Raw genomic sequence first — 14,555 nt, forward strand, 5'->3', positions numbered from 1 at the left:
AATTAAAGAGGAAAAAGGTTTTGCCCAAGATAATGGCTTCTGAAATGGAAAACAAAAGAAAAGTTCTTTTTGCATGTTTTTACGTGTATACAACTCACTTCTTTAAAGAAAGGACAAAACTTTTAATTATTTTAACCACCATTTACTGTATGCTTACCATGAAGTAGAGTTTAATGTCTGAAAGGGGATTGTGCACATCAATCCTTACAATAAATGAAGACAGAGATACTAGTATTGTTTGCTGTATGAAAAAACTAAGGCACAGAGAGTTTAAGAGACTTGAAAAATTGAATAATCGCTAGATGCTAGATCATTAGTTAAAAAATAAAGCACATGTCTAAGCTGTTGCTTTCAACCACTAGCCAGAATAGCACCCTGAAATTTGTGTTTCCAGAACTGTGTGTACCAGCAATGATATTATAACAGCTGAATATATTTTGAGTTCTGCATCCCCAAGTTTCATTTCTCTCATTTGTAAAATAGAGATAATAATGACTATTTTGAAAATAACAGTGAAATGAAATAAAAATGAAGCAATGTCATACAACAAATAGATTTTCTTTGTACCAGTCTCAGGACCTGAAAAATAGCATATCATCCACAAATATTTGATACCTTGAAGATGACGTAGAGGAACACTTTCACTTGATTTTTAAAGCAAAGCTTCTAGGGAATGTTGCGATGAAATCAGAGATATGCTGTGACAGGGTGTCAACTTGATTGATTTGGGGATCTACCTAGGGGATTGTGGAACACAATTCTGGGTGTTTCTGGGTGAGTGGTGAAGACATGGCCATTGGGTGTATGTCTGGTCCCTCACCACTTCAATGATGGGAATGATACAATCAACATGCTACCAGATCACAGGCTTATCCTTGGGAATAGTGCTCTATCAGGGATTCAGTGTTGGTCTCTTTTCGCTGTGCTTAGCAGTGGCTGCAGCTAGGTCAGCTTTAGTGAGTGGAAGTCCAAATTGTTGAGCCTAGGTACAACCTACATCTCTCCCACCATGGCCACTTAGTTCCTAAACACATTGAGCTGTAACAAGGGTGGTTAAGAAAAGACATTCACTGCTCTCTACTATAGAGAAAGGGTAATAGGAGTTGCCAGAGACCCCTGCAGTGGTCTTTGCCTCTTGCAAACCAGTACAGTGTTCATGAGATAAGAAAGTGTGGACTAAAAGAAACAACAGAGAGAGTCTTGAGAGAAGCCAAGTCTTGGGCTGAATTAAGCTGATCTCTGCAGCAAAGACAAAGAACTCCCAAGACATCCAGTATTTATTCATTATGAGTGTGGGAAGTGGGGGAACTGTGCAGGCCTTGGGATACCTGCTGACAATGAGTATCAAGAAGGCAGGACTGTAGAATGAAGGCATCTCTGCTCAAGAGAACAAATTTAGAGGGGAAGAATTTAGTTGGAGTGTGGGAGTAAACTCAGTCAAGCTCTGCTATTTCCAATGTAACACAGACAAATTATGGAGGGGAAAGAAGCTTGTGCCACCCTAGCCTGCTAATATTGGGCAGAGGTGTCTGCTACAATCTACCAAATGGGATATACTGTCTACCTGGTTATTAAAATTCATTTCTGCTAAAATCACCTTTTGGTGAACATTATATGAGTTACAATTATCTTCACTTTCATCCCTCATCTAGAAATATCTCTCCCACAAATTAACTTCCTTAAATGTCTTTGTTACAAATTTTCCAGTCATGTTTCTTCTAAGTTCATGACTACCTAACCCGACATTGCCTAGATGATGAATCATTATAAAGGTGTACATCTGGCTATTTTTTTTCTTCTAAGCAAAATGTATAAACAAGGTCACTGTCTGACATTTTGCCTAATGTGAAGATTTCCCTTCAACATTGTCTTTCATCAATGGCCTAGGAAGGGGCTATCATGCTGCAGTTGTTTGCTTTGGGGTAGTGCCTGCATAATGTGTGGAATTATCTGGATATCAGATCTTAGTCTTTGCTTCATGTGTCAAATGATTATAGGGTACATCCCACGATGTCACAAGTGCATGTTGAGTGACAGAAGGTAGTGTAACAGTAATAGGAATGATTGGCATTGGGTACATTTCTTCATGTAAATCACTTGTGCCTTTAGCACCAGCTTGACCCTAGTCACATACATATATATCACTTCCAAGTGATGATGAATTGTTGCTGTGTACCTTCAGCTTTGTGATTTGGTGGGTGCAATAGCAGCAAGTTCGTGGAGTAGCTGTTCCATGTGGGATAGACCCTTATTAGGGGTATGGATTCACCTTCTTTGCAAGTAATGCTTCTATCAAAATTACTGTTTGTGGATTTCAAAATGTCTCATTCAGCATTATGGTTCTGTGCAAAACATTGCTTCTGACAAAGAAATGCTCTTCCTGGCCAAAGAAGTGAGGCAATGGGCTCATGCTCGTGGGATTCCCTGGTCTTACCCTTTTAAGATGCAGTTATTGTTCCAGTTAACTGGCAGTATCTTTTGTGGTTGGAGTAAGAGTCTCCAGAAGGCTTTATATAAACTATGATAAGGATGTAATATGCTTCAATGCTCTTAACATAGGCAGAATTCATATGTATAGAAATTAAAGGATCAAAAAAAGAATAATAATGGCTTGGTCATTTTCTTTGTCACTGGGACAAAATACTAAAAATCCACAACTTAAATGAGGTTTATTTGATTCATGTTTTATAAGTTTCAGTGCTTGCATAGTCCATGGCGTGGTGGAAGGGACTACACAGAGGAAGGATGTTTACCTCATCGTGCACAGGAAACAGAGAGCAAAGGAAGAACTAGGAAGGATGATATATCCTTTGAGGTCATGCCCCAAGTGATCCATCACTTTTGGCCAGGCTCCACCTCCTAATATCACATCTAGCCATAGCATCCCCATAATCAGATCACCTTCCCCAAACTCCCACTTCTGAGTTCATGAGGCTTTGGAGTAAAATTTAGATATAAATCATAATAAATACCATTTGCCAATACACATACTAATTCACTATTAAAGTTTATCTTTCCTATTTCTATAGCTTTATGCTCTTCTGGCCTAGAAATCTTAGTTTCAAAGTAGGAAAGTCTTCTACCAGAGGTTAGAGCGTTGATTGTATTGAACTGGAAGCTAAGACTTCACCTGGTCATTTTGGGCTCCTCCTGACAGAGTTAACAGGCTGCAAATGGAGTTACAGTGTTGGCAGTGGTGATTGATCCACTCTAACATGGGGAATCTGGGCTAGTACTCCACAGTGGAGGTAAGGAAATATATGTTTGGAATGCAAGAGATCCTTCAGGACATCTTCCAGTATCAATATGCCCTCTTATTAGAGTCAATGAAAAACTACCATAACCGAATCCAGGCATAATGACAAATGACTCCAGAATTTTAAGGAGAAAAGTTATGTCACCCCACCAGATAATGATCCAAGGCCCTCTCTGGTGCTTTCTGAAAGCCAAGGAAATACAGTGACAGTGTTTACCCCTTGCACCATTGTACCTCGGGGTTATGTAACTCTTTTGTTAAACAAAGTTCACAACTCAGAGTTTGACTTGAGTCTTAGAGCTGACTTTGTTTGGACTTTTTAGTAATGCTGAAACTGCTGAGACTTTGGGAAGTAATTAGTGCATTTCTCTTTGCATGCAGTTAGCTATGTTAGGCAGAATTATGAGCTTGTTATTGTTTTTATTTGGAGATTAAGTATGGTTTAAGGATATGTGTTATGGTAACTACTTGACAAGGGTTAGGATGTGGTAGTTACGGTGGAGTGTTAACTCAACTGGTATTATGATCTGCCAGGGACTAATGGAATATGCATCTTAGTGTGTCTGGGTGGGTTGTGGAGCTGTGGCTTTGGCGTCTATGTTTGGTCTCTTGCCCCTTTCTTTTTGGCATCCCTGCTCTGTTTTCTAGCCTCCATCAATTGAGTCTCTGTGTTTCACCATGACCTTCCATAATTGCATTTCTGCCTTGGAGCCATTTGACCTTGCAATGTTTTTCTGAAACCAGGCTTTCCACCTCAATCTGTGTCAGGTTTTGTGTCTCAGCAATGAGAAAGCTGACTAATATAAACTGTAACATCTTTAAGTTGTGGTGTCGAGCATCTTGTCTTAGCAATGAAAAAAGCCGACCAATATGAATGATGAACTCAACTTTAGCATTTACATCTTTGCTCAAATCTGAAGAGTGTGTTGTCAAACCAGAGGTCAGGATAGTTTGGAGGAAATAAAAGGTAAACTAAAACCACAAAAGCCAATTAAATAGTTGAGCAAAGCTTATGCATAAAGGAAAGGAAGTAATTTAATAATATGTATGTATAAACAGTTTAGGTTATGCTTTAAATAAAATGTGTGCATATATTTATTGACGAAATACTCAAATATTTTGCTGCTTATTGCCCTCACGTTCTTCCCATAGTGTGTTAAGCCAGTTGTATATTTTGAATAAAGTAGAATCTTATTAGTGTAAGTTATTATTACCTAATTTTGGTCAGAATGCTGTTGGATAAACATGATCTTTGTAACATAGCTCAAATCACCGTGACTCAACGTACTAATGAGGTTAGCATTCTCTCATTATAGATATTTGTTGTAGAAATTAGAATGTAGTATTCTTGACTTGATTCCTAAGTGTGTTCTCTGAGGAATGATTGAAGGTACCAGTGACATCCTGCCAATGGAAGAAGTCTCGGGAACACAAGAGATTTCTGCAGATACCTACTTGAAGTACTATCATCTTACAAAGGAACCCATTTTTGTGTGGCCTCAATACTTAAAAATAGGATGGTGAACGGAAGCCACAGGATGACAGATTTTATTTGTTTATAGAGAAGAGTTTTATAATTGCCTCAGCTGTCCAAAGATGCCTCAGGAAACAGTAAATTCCTGATCTCCAATCTCTGGATCTGTTCAAGCAGAAGATTCTAGCAGCTAAAAGAATATTGGCACATCAGTATTTTAGGAACTCTGAGGAACACTTGCCAAAGTCAAAAATTGATGAAAAGCTCTTCTTCTTTGTATATAGTGAAAAATCTTTATTCTGAATATATATGATATATATGATATATCATATATATTGCATGTACCACATAATTATTATGTGCTAATCAAAATAAAATGTATATAAATCACTATATGTGCAAATAAAACGCACTGATCAAATCAAGGCTATGAATACATACATCATTTTAAATGTTAGTAATGTCTTTGTGATGAGAAGATCCTCAATCTTTTCACCTATTTTGAGCTACTTTGCTTCTACCTGTAATCACTCTACACTTATAAATTTGAACAGCCATTTATATTGGTAAACTTTGCAGATCTTTTATATATTTTAGTTCCTGTGAAATCACAGGAACTAAAAAGTAGCTGGTACTTGTTCTTAGCTCGTGAATGTTTTGTATGAGCTTTTCAGCTTCTTTTGATAGTCTATCAGAACCTGAGCTTCCTGATCTTTAAATGCTATTTTTCCTTAAAACTTGGATTTGCATCTCTTCTCCCAGTCTACAGTTTCACTCTTAGTAAACTCATATATCCCTATAGTTTGAAGTATGACATATACTTTGAAGAATTCCATGATTACATCTACATTTCTAACTTCCATATCCAACTATCTATTTAACATCAATGTTTGAACATTTTAGAGGTATTTTAAATGTCATAAATCTAAAATCTAATTTTTGGGGGGCCTCCATGATAACTTTTTTTTTAGTTCTGATCTTCTCATCATTAGCAACATAAGAAATGTGGGGGTACTTTTTAATAGTCCAGCACCATCAAACTCTTTCTGTACAGGTTCTACTTCCAGCATTTATGTTATACACAGCCCCTTCTTTTTACCTTACTTCCAGCATTGTCTGCCACACTACCATTATCCATGATTTGGACCCTTGCAATGGCCTCTTAATTGGTTCCCCTGTTTGCACATTATTTATTTCAATTCACATTTCAAAAGTTAAACAAATGTTTTCTTTTGTCCTTCCTTGAAACAATACTAATAGTAAATGTATTTTATTTTGAAATGATTATAGAACCACAATATGTTAAAAAAAGATTTCAGAAATAGCCCCTTCCAAGTAATGTCTTAAAAATTCACATCTGATTTTGTCCCTGTCTTGTTTGAACTCCTTTAGAGTTTTATTAATTTTTTAGGAAAGTTAACATGCTATTGTACATTGTTAATCTCAGCGTGGCTTCTGTTCTTCTATATGACTGTTCAGTTTCCTTTTGATATGTCTTCTCACTCTCCTTCACAATACTTCATTTACTCTGACTTTCTGTTTACTTCTTCTAGGAAACTTATTTCAGCTGACCGTCCTTTGTCTGTGTTGTTCATCGCTATTACCTTTCAACTCACCATTCACAAACTCCACAATCTATATCAAGTCCCTCTCCAGTGCTTTTCCCACATAACACTTAGAAGCATTATTTGCATAATATTTGTTTAACATCTGTCATTCTAACTGATATAAACAGCCTTGTTCATCTTTCTAAGATCACTACTCTGTGTTTTCAAATCAATAACCAAGAGGGAATGTTATCATTTGTCTTGGGAACTTGGTCTTGAATACTTTCTTGGGAGCTCCAGGGAAAACAATGAATTACAGTTGTGTCTTAGCTACTTTTCTTGTTGCTGAGGCAAAATGCGTGACACTCAAAGTTAAGAAGTAAAAGTTTATTATAGCTGACAGTTTGTAGAGATTTTAGTTCATAGGTGGCTGGCTCCAAGGCAGAGTGACATGGCAGAGCAGAAGCGGTTCAGCAGAAGCAGGAAGGCAGCAAGGCAACAAGAAGTGACATAGTGAAGCAGCAAACAGTGGCAACAGCCATCTTTCCATTTCTTGTATTTTGTCCAGGCTGCATACTCCTTGGGTAGGTAGCACTCACACCCAAGGTGGACCTTCCCATTATCCACTCCCAGAACGATGCCCAACCAATCAGTGGATTAATTTAATAATCACACATCCTTGATCCCACATTATACACTCTCGATCCAGCCAACTCTGAAAAGCCCCACCTATGACTGCATGAGGTTTTGGGGAGACATCTAGATACAAAGCATGATAACTAGTATTTGATATTAACTCTGTTGGTTACTTGATGCATACCTTTAATCAAATTACTTCATAATTCAAATTAATCAGTTTATTCATCTAAAACAACAACTTTGTTATGAGTTCTTTCAAAGGTTAAGTGAATAAAACATAGCATTTTTATTACATTACCAAGGAATATCCTGTCAAATTTTGGACATAGTGCTTTTTATATTTTGGTTATTAGGAAGACAGACATGTGTATGGCTACGCACATGAAAGAACTCAAACAAAGTCCCCAGTATTCCTCCCAATGTAGTGTACACTTTCCTTCATACTCCAAATACTATCTTACAGATTTGTGATCTTAGCATTTTTCGTTAGACTTTTGTTGTGTTTTTTCTTTATAAGTTGCTTTTACTATTCATAATACAGCATTGCACTTTTTTTTTTTGCTCTCTCATCTCACTATAAAATACATGATAAACAAACATAAATTTTCTGGAGCTAAGATTCTTTTCTGTTTTTAACCTAAATAAATTGTTTGAAGAACTTTGGAAATTAATACCAAAGCAGAACTAGCACTAACCATTAGGATACAAAGTATATCATAAAACATCCCAAGGCTTGACAAATATGACTGTGTCACTATATATAAGCAAAATTTTTATAATTGGCACTGAATTGATGGATTAGATATATCTTTCAGAAATCATTTTCTTGCAAACTCAAGATAATGGCAAATGAATAAATTTTGAAATTATTCCACAGAAGCAATGAGTAACCCTAGCAAAAGTTTTCAGAATCAACCTTTTCAGGACCCTGGTAATGAAGCAAAGGCTTGCAGCAATCTGAACTGTGTTAATTCAAGAAAAATGTTTCTTTTTCTTTTTTTTTTTTTTTCTTAAATAACATCAGGAAAAACAGACGTCTTTGTGGCATTTTAACTTGCCTTGTCCTCATTACTCCAGCTCTGCACTGCCATAAAAATAAAAAGACCACAGTCATGGTGAAGATCAGCACCCCCAAATCCACTGAAAGGGGCAGAACTGGCATGGACCTACTTCAGAGATGTTTGTCATATTACCGGTGTTACAGTTTCGTGGAAGGGCTTGAGCACAGATCTATCTTTATTTCCCTTGCTTCAAATCCTGACAGATACAAGCAGGCTTTTCCCCCTAGAAATGTTTATGGGGTTATTAATAACAGTTGTGGCATACAATAAATTAACCTCTCCACACACACACACACACTTAAAAAAACAACACTTGGGAAATAAGGTGTCCATACATGACTTTGGATAACTCTCCCATGTCTCTATTACTTGATAAGGTTAGGGATATGTAAACCTATGTGCATTCCTATTGCTGTTGTTATGTCTTGTGTCCAGTTGTGCCCCCAAAGACTCCTGGCCTCATAACTCAGAGTTTGGAGCAGTGGCTAGATCTAAAATATGTGATGCTTGGATTTAGGGTGCATGATTATTAAATTACTACACTGATTTGTTTAGAAGAGTTCCTAGTATGATTAATGAAAAGGCCCACCATGGGTGTGGATGGCACCACCAAAAGGTTGGTAGCCTGGAAGGAGTAAAAGGCTGTTGTTGCTGCCATTGCTTGCTGCTTGCTGCCTTCTCCCTGGCCTGCCAAACCATGAACTGTTTGTCTTCTGTGATGTGCCTCTGCTGTGCCTCCATGTCATGGAGCCAGCTGACTGTGCGCTGAAATTTACACAAACTGAGCTGAAATAAACATTTCATCCTTTATCTTATAATTTCAGGTATTTTGTCTCAGCAAGGAGAAGAGTAAGAAAGCCATGCCTATCCTGAAGATCTGATAAGGGCAAAAACATCCTCTGGCCAGGCCAAAAGCTCTGAGCAGTAGGATGTGAAGGCTGTGGCAAAGTCATATAAAGTTTGGCAAGAATTGAAAACATAGTCCCAGATACACATAAAAGTCTTAAGATGGGGCTATTTATAGGTTGTGGCTATTTAAGGATATATTCATAATTGTTTTTTTTTCTCATTGAGTTTATTGGTACATTTTAGGTATACAGTATAGTTACATTCATCACTGGGATCTTGTACCTTTACATGACAGGTCTTGGTTCTCATTTTTTCCTCTTATTCCTGCCCTCACCTCACCTCCTTCTCCCTTCCCTATTTACAAATACTTTATTTCCATTTTTTCATGTTTTTTTTTCTGTTCCCTTATTACCTTTCCCTACCCTTGCCATTTCCCTTTCACCTTTAGCCCTTTTCTTCCTATTTCACATTGTCAATTATATCATGAGGATCTTATGTACCATTAGAGTTTTTCACACCAGAGAAACTACTCAGTATTTACACATGTGTGACTTATTTATTTCACTTAAGAGTATATCCCCAATATGTATCCATTTTCCTATGAGTGACTCTAATTTCTCATTCCATAATTGTGAGGTGATCACTAAGCAAACCAGAAAGGGAACCTAGTGGCAACACACAACAAAGAATGTAGACATTATAGAATTAGTTCAGAAAAGCTGCTAACCAAATAATAATAATGCAGTAATAATGAGCAATAACAACAGTGAATCCAGGAGGTGTGGAGAATCAATATGCAAATTTCTAAGATTGTATTCTTTTTAAGTAATTGGCTTTTAAAAATTATGAGACATGCAAGCAAATAATATGTCACAAAATAGCCTAAATAAGTTAGAGAAAGTAAAACAAAGTTTGGATGAGTCACTCTTCCTGATTTTTAAATTTATTGCAATGTCACAGTAATCAAGACAGCGTGGCATATGCTATAATAAACATATAGATCACTGAAACAGAATAATGACTACAGAAAAACTCATGCATGTATGACTAATTGATTTTCAGAAGGTTACTGAGACAATTTAACAGAGTGAACTATTTTTTCATTGGCTCTTACTGGAGCAGCTGGACAATTACATAGGACCTCTATCTGACACAGAAATGAACTAAAAATAGATTATAGTAAAAATATGAGAGAAAATATCAACACTTAGAGATATAAATCTTTGTGACTTTGGCTAAGACAATATTTTCTTAGTTATGACACCAAAAGCTCAAGCAACAAAAGAAAAAGATAAGTTTAACTATCAAAATTGAGAAATTTTGTGCTTCAAAGGGCACTGTCAATAAGTTGAAAGACAACCCACAGAATAGAACAAATTACTTGTAAATAATATTTCTGGTAGAGCTCTTGTATACACACTTGTGTAAACTCACATAATTCAGTGATAAAAAGACAAAATGCATGGATAAAATGTGGGCCCTGCATTTGAATACAACTTTCTTCAAAGAAACCAAAACCACACTGAGAAACCCTTTTAACTCACTAGGTTGGATAAAATTAAAAACATTTCCAAAGGATTGCTCTGTTTGATATATTTGTATATTCAATAAAGCAGATGATTGATTCCTAAAGTTTAGTTTATAATTAATAAATTTAGTAAAAGCAATGAAACTAGTTTGCAAATATGAAAATTTTTCTTTAACTACTATAGGTGGGAAACTTTTATTGAGAATCAACTCAGAGGTAAATGCCTTTAGGTGTTTCATGCATATTTGTTATGATCAATAAATGTCTACTTGGTATTTAAGATTACATAGTGAGATTGAGAGTCCATACATCTCTTTTCACCCTCTTGGAGTGTGGAGTGCAGTTACTGATCCCATTATTATTCCAGGTAATAGGTTGGGCCATGAAACCTGATAGGTGATCACACCTTCAATAATTTTATTGAGAGATATGATTTTTATTTAATAAAGCAATTTCACAGATGGAGAATGAGGGGCTTTTCAATGAGAGGAACGGTAGGGATATTTGTCTTTTCTTGAGAGTGGTTGATGTGTCAGTTTGTGTTAAAAACTTTGCAAAGGTTGCAACATGTTGTATTTCCCCCAGGTCTCTTTTATTTTTCTTGAAGTCATGATTTATGGGCAGAAATATTTTGGGATATACTTCTGTACCATTTATCAGGAATTGCTTTAAACTAGTAAGAATGCATGTATAGAAAATAATTTTATCAACTATATAATATATATGTCAACTATATATATATATGTGTGTGTGTGTGTGTGTGTCCGTGTGTTTGTGTTAAAGACCTGGTAAACAGCTTGTGACCACCCAAGCAAGAATCTGCCAAAGACCCTAAGCTCCAGTCTAACTCTGAAAATATTATAGCATCTTAAATTATTTCAGTTTTATATTTTGCTTGGAAGATATGAACCTCAGATGGATGATTCCCTTGAAGGCTATCCTACACTATTATTTATGTACTGACTCTCAGTCACTGTTTCTCTCTCATTTGGAGCTCTTTATTTCCGTCCTTGAATCAGAATCTCAGCTTGTTTTTGTTTGATAGTTGGCTTTTTCCTTCCTTGTTCAGCTACATTTTATGCAGTGGAGTATATTCTGGATAGTCTTTTAAGCATGATAAAACAAGGGAAATATATTTTAAAAATATTATTTGTAAGTGTTTGCAGTACATAATGATTACATTCATTTTAGGGAATTGATACATGTGCATACATGTAAGTTTTAGATTAATGACTTAGCTAAAATAACCACTGCCTGCATTTCCCCAAAAAGGAAAGCTGTTGTAGACTATACTAGTTAGAATGCTGTAGGCTACTTATAAAAAAAAAATCCCAACTAAAATTGGCCTAACAATGAATTGTTGTATCCAATTAATAAGAGTTTGAATGGAAAATTCTAGGCATGGCACAGCTGTGGTGTAGTTGTCCAGTAAAGAGCCAGGTTGTTCTGCTGTTTTCAGCTTTTGCATCACTGTAAAGATGATTTCTATCTTGGTTGCAACAGGGCTGCCAAGAAACCATTTAGGATCCATTTGTACTCCCCACACAAAGTCAAATGTACAAGAACATTCATATATGAAGTGATTTAGACCAGTGTGGTTTTACTAGTTGGCCCAAGGTCACCTTATCCTGAGATTTTTTTTTTTCCCTTAAAGGAGAAGAATAGTTTGGGTAGGTGATAAAAACTTTTTTTCATGGTTTGATTCTTCATATGAAAGTAGGGCCAATTATTTAAATTTTTGACTAGTTGTGTTGTAAAGTATATATATATATATATATCCATATAAGGGGAGTGTCAGGAACCCTGTTAAGTGAGTATGACAGGTAGCTAAATCTCCTTGGGCTTTGTGTAGTTATCTTCATAGGAAGTGTGCATGGCTATCTCCTCAAGCAGAGCTTGCTGCTGGATTCGTGAAAGATCATCCTCATATCCTCAAGCTAAAGTTTACCTGGTGAATAGATTTTCTTTGTATCTCAGGACACTAGAGCATGACCTACATAGAAACTCTCCAGTATTTACTGTAATAATGTCGGGGGAAAGAGCAAGGAAAGCAAAGCTCCAAATGAGAAGTGGGCATCTTATCATCATGCCTGAAAGCTCTGCACCTTAGATGTCAGCAACAAGAAAAAATGATTGAGTTTCAAATTGTATAATATGTACTTGAAGAAGATGCTTTGCAAAATATATCCTAGCATCTGCACACCTATTTATTATTATATATTCAATTAAAACAACAAAGAATATGCATTACCTTATTATAATGAAGAAAAGGTTTATGTCTTGAAAACAGTTAATTTCTCCATTTCTTTACTAGTTTGTTTTAAACCTATTTGGGGTATCTGGGTGATACGAATGAAGCAGCCTTTTTGGGGAAGAATCTATACCTTCAAACACAGGTACACACACACACACACACACACACGCATGCACACTGAAGTTGACTTTACTTAGAAGCTTATCAATTCTGTATTTTGAAAATAGCCTTTTGAATTAAGTCAAATACAACTAGGTATTAGTAATGATTAAAAGCTGTTTTAAGCTTCAGTGAAAGTAGCAATTTAAAAATCTCTCTAATCCACCACCACATCAAAGCTATTTTGTAAAAGTGGTCTGCATTTGCTGAGGCACACTGAAGGCATTCATCTAGAAACAAGACTCCAGGAGAGCAGCCTGCAATTTAGTGGGGAAAAAGTTCTTATGGTGAGATCACAGAGAACTGTTTTATACTGTCACCGGTAGTACATCATCTGTAGTTTTATATTTATATTACCCTTTCCTCTAAATATCGCATAGTAATATATTTAAGGGTAATACTGTTCCATTTTTATAGATTTTTTACCATTTGAAGAAAAGACTGAAAATGTACCGAGTTGTACTGTCCATGTAACTTTGATGTGTGAGTTGCTCCGAGGCAGGGGATGATGAACCGCAGAGCATTGTTATCACTGAGCATCTCTGGGAAACAGGTTCTAGAACTTCCTCATGGTACCAAAGTCCTAGAATATTCGCATCCTTTATATAAAATTAAACATTTGCCTAAAACCTGTATACATCCCCCTGTATACTTTGAGTTATCTCTAAATTACTTACAATACCTAGTACACTGTATTATGGAAGTACTTCATATGTTGTATTACTTAGGGAACAATGGCATAATGAATATCTCAACATGTTTTTTTTTCTTTTTAAAATATTTTGGCTAGGCATGGTGGCCTCATGCCTATAATCCCAGAACTTGGGAGGCTGAGGCAGGAGGATCACTGTGAGTTCGAGACCAGCCAGAGCTACATAGTGAATTCCAGGTCAGACTTAATTACATAGTGAGACCCTGTCTCAAAACAAAAAACAAACAAAACAAACTTTTAAATTAGTGCTTGATTTAACCTTTGGTTGTGAAACCTACAGATGCTAAGATCCAATCAAAATCTTGTCTTAACAAATGAAAGTCACGTGCATCTTGTCACTGCTGTTGTGCAAGATGTTGCCTGAAGTACAGATTTTTCAGGAGGTCAAAACTGAAGATTTTAAAAAATGTGAATACTGACAAATTTAAGGTCAGTGCTAAGCATCAAAGGTCTATATTTTACATATTGAAATAATTTGAAATCATAATTACTAAAAATGCTAAATATTATCAATTTAAATACAATATTTAACATATTTTAAAATTTCATTAACTGTGAGTAGAAAATAAAACTTTAAAATTTAGTATGACAATTAATCACAATTAAAGTTATTGAAAGCTTTAAAAAGCTGAATCACTTAAAGAAATTTTAAACTTGTTAGTTGGCGAAAGGTATCATGCTTGTTGGTAAGATTTCATCTGCTCAGTTCACTATTACATCAGTCCTCAAGGGTCAGTCCTAGTGGTCAGTTAGCAGAAATTTCATGAATAAGTTTGTTGACTTCTTTAAAAAGTGGGTATTTGTTTTGGTTTGGAGGCACCAGTGAAAGAAACTCAAACAGCTTGGTACATATTAAAATATGATCTCTTATTGTTGATATAAAAACATATTCCAAGGAACAAAAATATGGTAAGAAAAATTTAAAAGACAGTGGAATATTCTCTAGAAGAATGTCATAGAAGGGACTCTGTATTTGGACAAAGGACTATATATAATTTTCTTGTTTAGAACAAAGGGCAATCTAATTTTAAATTTCTTTTTCTTTTTTTTTTTTTTTTTTTTTTTTTTTTTTTTTA

This window comes from Fukomys damarensis, unplaced genomic scaffold (genome assembly GCF_012274545.1).
Source record: "Fukomys damarensis isolate Sample0158 unplaced genomic scaffold, DMR_v1.0_HiC HiC_scaffold_28, whole genome shotgun sequence".
Classification (NCBI taxonomy): Eukaryota; Metazoa; Chordata; class Mammalia; order Rodentia; family Bathyergidae; genus Fukomys; species Fukomys damarensis.